The following is a 5,977-nucleotide window of genomic DNA, read 5'->3' as shown; positions in this document are numbered from 1 at the left end:
AAAACGTGTTCTTGCATGGATTGTTTATTTAACCTTAGTTTTTCATGTTTAATTTCATTCTGTTGTTTTTTCTCTCTCATCGTTAAAAATTTAAAAATATATCTTTTCAAGTCAATAGCACAGAGAATTGAAGATTCAGAACATGCAACAGAGGAATTACAGAGAAAAAGCTGGGCGTTCAAAACGCCCAGTGAAGAAGGAAAAATGACATTTAAACGCCAGCCAGGTACCCTGGCTGGGAGTTAAACGCCTAAAACGGTAGCATTTAGGGTGTTAAACGCCAGAATGGATACCATTCTGGGCGTTTAACGCTAGGATAGCAGCAAGGAGGTAAATTTGTTTTCAATTCAAATCTTTTTCAATTTTGAAAGTTTTAAAACTAATTTTTCAAAATCTTATCTTTTTCATATCCTCTCTTATCAATCATATCATTTTTAAAATCAAATCTTTTAAATTATTTTTCAATATTTTCGAAAATCCTTGCTACAATTAATGATTTGATTCAAAAATTTCAAGTTGTTACTTGCTTATTAAGAAAGATTCAATATTTGAATTTTAGAATCATATCTTTTAAATTTCTTGTTAGTCAAGTAATTAATTTCCAATCATATCATTAATTTAAAATCTTTTCAAATTGTTTTTCAATCATACCTTCTCAATCACATCTTTTTCAAAATAATTTTCAATCATATCTTTTTTATTGCTAATTTCAAAATCTTTTTCAAAATCACTTAACCACTTTCTCACTTTTAATTTTCAAAAACCATCAACCACTTTTTCAAAATTCCTTTTAATTAATTTAAATTTTTAATTTTGTTTTTGAAAATTCTTCTCCCTCCTTACCTTTTTCTATTTAAGGACTACACTCCTCCTCAATTAGCAATTCGGACTATCTCTCCTTCTTCATATGTTCGAATTCTTACCTACCTACATCATCCATCTATTCCTATTTTCCTCTGACACCTCAAGGAATCTCTATACTGTGACATAGAGGATTCTATACTTTCTTGTTCTCTTCTCTTTCATATGAGCAGGAACAAAGACAAAGGTATTCTTGTTGAAGCTGATCCTGAACCTGAAAGGACCTTGAAGAGGAAGCTAAGAGAAGCTAAAGCACAACTCTCTGGAGAGGACCTGACATAAATTTTCGAAAAGGAAGAAGACATGGCAGCTGAAAATAACAACAATGCCAACAATACAAGGAAGATGCTTGATGACTTCACTGCACCCTCTTCTGACTTCTGTGGAAGGAGCATCTCAATTCCTGCAATTGGAGCAAATAACTTTGAGCTTAAGCCTCAATTAGTTTCTCTGATAAAGCAGAATTGCAAGTATTACGAACTTCCATTGGAAGAACCTCATCAGTTTCTAGCTGAATTCTTGCAAATCTGTGACACTGTCAAGACCAATGGGGTTGACCCTGAGGTCTACAGACTTATATTTTTCCCCTTTGCAGAAAGAGACAAAGCTAGGACAAGGTTAGACTCACAACCTAAAGAAAGCCTGAACTCTTGGGAAAAGCTGGTCAATGCCTTCTTGGCAAAGTTCTTTCCACCTCAAAATTTGACTAAGCTTAGAGTGGAAGTCCAAACCTTCAGACAGAAGGAAGGTGAATCTTTCTATGAAGCTTGGAAAAGATACAAGTGATGAGCGGATAATTTATACGCTTTTTGGCATTGTTTTTAGTAGGATCTAGTTAATTTTAGGGATGTTTTTATTAGTTTTTATGTTAAATTCATATTTCTGGACTTTACTATGAGTTTGTGTATTTTTCTGTGATTTCAGGTATTTTCTGGCTGAAATTGAGGGACTTGAGCAAAAATCAGATTCAGAGATTGAAGAAGGACTGCTGATGCTGTTGGATTCTGACCTCCCTGCACTCAAAGTGATTTTCATGAGCTACAGAACCCCAAATGGTGCGCTTCTAATTGCGCTAAAAAGTAGACATCCAGGGCTTTCCAAAAATATATAATAGTCCATACTTTAAATAAGTATTGACGACGTAAACTGGCGTTCAACGCCAGTTCCATGTTGCAGTCTGGCGTTCAGCGCCAAAAACAAGTTGCAAAGTGGAGTTCAACACCAGAAACACGTTACAAACTGGCGTTCAACTCCAAGAATGACCTCTTCATGTGTAAACTTCAAGCTCAGCCCAAGCACACACCAAGTGGGCACCGGAAGTGGATTTCTGCATCAATTACTTATCTCTGTAAACCCTAGTAACTAGTTTTTATAAATAGGACTTTTTACTATTGAGTTTTCATCTTTTGATCATCTTTTGATCCTTTGATCACGTTTGGGGGCTGGCCTCTCGGCCATGCCTGGACCTTCATTACTTATGTATTTTCAATGGTAGAGTTTCTACACACCATAGATTAAGGTGTGGAGCTCTGCTGTTCCTCAAAGATTAATGCAAAGTACTACTGTTTTTCTATTCAATTCAACTTATTCCGCTTCTAAGATATTCATTCGCACTTCAATATGATGGATGTGATAATCGTGACAGTCATCATCATTCTCACTTATGAACGTGTGCCTGACAACTACTTTCGTTCTACCTTAGATTGGATGGATATCTCTTGGATACCTAATACAGGGGACCGAGTCCGAGATATTAGAGTCTTCGTGGTATAAGTTAGAACCCATGGATGGCCATTCCTGAGATCCGGAAAGTCTAAACCTTGTCTGTGATTCCTATTCCAGTATGATCGAGAACCTCCAGATGATTAGCCGTGCCGTGACAGAACATTTGGACCTTTTTCACAGAGAGGATGGGAAGTAGCCATTGACAACGGTGATGCCCTACATAAAGCTTGCCATGGAAAGGAGTAGGATTGATTGGATGAAGACAGGAGGAAAGCAGAGATCAGAGGAACGAAAGCATCTCTATACGCTTTTCTGCAATTCTCACCAATGAATTACATAAGTATTTCTATCTTTATTTTCTGTTTATTTATTATTATTATTCGAAAACTCCATAACCATTTGATATCCGCCTGACTGAGATTTACAAGATGACCATAGCTTGCTTCATACCAACAATCTCCGTGGGATCGACCCTTACTCACGTAAGGTTTTATTACTTGGACGACCCAGTGCACTTGCTGGTTAGTTGTATCGAAGTTGTGACAAATTATGAATTAAGATTAGAGCACCAAGTTTTTGGAGCCATTACCAGGGATCACAATTTCGTGCACCAAGTTTTTGGCGCCGTTGCCGGGAATTGTTCGAGTTTGGACAACTGACGGTTCATCTTGTTGCTCAGATTAGGTAATTTTCTTTTTGTTTTATTTTCAAAAAAAAATAAAAAAAATTTGTTTTCAAAAATCTTTCAAAAAAATTTTCCTTTTCTTTTTGAAAATTATTTTAAAATTTTTAAGAATGAATTCTAGAGTTTCATGGTAACATGTTGAAGCCCGGCTGGCTGTAAAGCCATATCCAAATTCTTTTGGATTGAGGCTTCCACTTGTCAACATAAAAGGCATGTATATGGAGTTGGATGAAGTATCAGCTGTTGCATGCATGATTTATATCCTAAAGCTGGCTGGCTATTAAGCCATGTCTAACCCTTGGATTGGAACTTTAGGCTAACATTGAAAGATTCCTGGAATTCTTATTAAAAATTTTTAAATTTCTTATTTTCTTTTTCCTATATGTTTTTCGAAAAAATATACAAAAATCCAAAAAAATTAATAAAATCATGAAAATCAAAATAATATTTTATGTTGTTTGTTTGAGTCTTGAGTCAATTTTTAAGTTTGGTGTCAATTGCATATTTTTCTTTTTCTAAATTTTTTTTTCTTTTTCGAAATTTCATGCATTCATAGTGTTCTTCATGATCTTCAAGTTGTTCTTGGCCAGTCTTCTTGTTTGATCTTCATATTTTCTTGTTTTGTGTCTTTTCTTGTTTTTCATATGCATTCTTGAATTCTTAGTGTCTAAAAATTAAAAATCTTTAAGTTTGGTGTCTTGCATGTTTTTATTTTCTTAAAATTTTTCAAAAATAAGTTCTTGGTGTTCATCTTGACATTCAAAGTGTTCTTGGTGTTCATCTTGACATTCATAGTGTTCTTGCATGCATCACATGTTTTGATCTAAAATTTTCATGCATTGAGTCTTTTTGATGTTTTTCTCTTTCATCATTAAAAATTCAAAAATCAAAAAAATATCTTTCCCTTTTTCACTCATGAATTTTCGAAAATTTGAGTTGACTTTTTCAAAACTTTTTTAAAATTTAGTTGTTTCTTATGAGTCAAATCAAATTTTCAATTTAAAAATCTTATCTTTTCAAAATCTTTTTCAAAAATGAAATCTTTTTCATTTTTCTTATTTATTTTCGAAAATTTTAAAAAATATTTTTCAAAAATCTTTTTCTTAATTTTATCTCATAATTTTCGAAAATATATCAACAATTAATGTTTTGATTCAAAAATTTCAAGTTTGTTACTTGCTTGTTAAGAAAGATTCAAACTTTAAGTTCTAGATTTTAAAATTCAAATCTTTTTCAAAACTAATTTTAATCATATCTTTCTATCATATCTTTTTAAATCATATCTTTTTCAAAAATTTGATTTTAAAATATCCTTTCTAACTTCTTATCTTCTTATCTTTTCAAAATTGATTTTCAAATCTTTTTCAACTACCTAATTGATTTTTTATTTGTTTCTTATCTTTTTCAAAACCACCTAACTACTCTTCTCTCTCTAATTTTCGAAAATACCTCCCTCTTTTTCAAAAATTCTTTTTAATTAATTAATTGTTTAAATTTTAATTTTAATTTTAATTCTCCTTTAATTTTCGAAAATCATCAACTTCTTTTCAAAAATTAATTTTCGAAAACTTCTCTCTCATCTTCTTCTATTTATTTAATTACTTACTAACACTTCTCTTCATCTCATATCTCTGCTCCTATCCTCACCCTTGTGTTTGGATTATCCGTTCTTCTTTACATTACATTCTTTTCTTCTTCTACTCACACAAAGGAATCTCTATACTGTGACATAGAGGATTTCATATTTTCTTTGTTATTCCATTCTTTGTCATATGAGCAGGAGCAAGGACAAGAACATTCTTGTTGAAGCAAATCCTGAACCTGAAAGGACTCTAAAAAGGAAACTAAGAGAAGTTAAAATACAACAATCCAGAGACAACCTTACAGGAATTTTCGAACAAGAAGAGGAGATGGCAGCTGAAAATAATAATAATGCAAGGAGGATGCTTGGTTACTTTACTGCACCTAATTCCAATTTACATGGAAGAAGAATCTCCATTCCTGTCATTGGAGCAAACAATTTTGAGCTGAAACCTCAATTAGTTTCTCTGATGCAGCAGAACTGCAAGTTTCATGGACTTCCATCTGAAGATCCTTTTCAGTTCTTAACTGAATTCTTGCAGATCTGTGATACTGTTAAGACCAATGGGGTTGACCCCGAGGTCTACAGGCTTATGCTTTTCCCATTTGTTGTAAGAGACAGAGCTAGAGTGTGGTTGGACTCTCAACCCAAAGATAGTCTGAACTCTTGGGATAAGCTGGTCACGGCTTTCTTAGCCAAGTTCTTTCCTCCTTAAAAGCTCAGTAAGCTTAGAGTGGATGTTCAAACCTTCAGACAGAAGGAAGGTGAATCCCTCTATGAAGCTTGGGAGAGATACAAGCAACTGACCAAAAAGTGTCCCTCTGACATGCTTTCAGAATGGACCATCCTGGATATATTCTATGATGGTCTGTCTGAATTAGCTAAGATGTCATTGGATACTTCTGCAGGTGGATCCATTCACCTAAAGAAAACGCCTGCAGAAGCTCAAGAACTTATTGACATGGTTGCTAACAACCAGTTTATGTACACTTCTGAGAGGAATCCTGTGAGTAATGGGACGCCTCAGAAGAAGGGAGTTCTTGAAATTGATACTCTGAATGCCATATTGGCTCAGAATAAAATATTGACTCAGCAAGTCAATATGATTTCTCAGAGTCTGAATG

At 33.8% G+C, this 5,977-nt stretch overlaps 1 non-coding gene across 1 annotated transcript; it reads right to left on the bottom strand.

Annotated features, from left to right (window-relative positions):
- Positions 1-5,577: 5,577 nt before the first annotated feature.
- Positions 5,578-5,685, bottom strand: LOC112725129 (small nucleolar RNA R71). The gene has a single exon (XR_003164256.1). It is a non-coding gene; the product is annotated as a small nucleolar RNA R71 (small nucleolar RNA).
- Between the last annotated feature and the right edge of the window lie 292 nt (positions 5,686-5,977).

Source organism: Arachis hypogaea, chromosome 11 (assembly GCF_003086295.3).
Source record: "Arachis hypogaea cultivar Tifrunner chromosome 11, arahy.Tifrunner.gnm2.J5K5, whole genome shotgun sequence".
In the NCBI taxonomy this organism is placed as follows: Eukaryota; Viridiplantae; Streptophyta; class Magnoliopsida; order Fabales; family Fabaceae; genus Arachis; species Arachis hypogaea.
The sequence above is the reverse complement of the archived record's forward strand: the minus strand, read 5'-3'. Positions and strand labels throughout refer to the sequence as shown.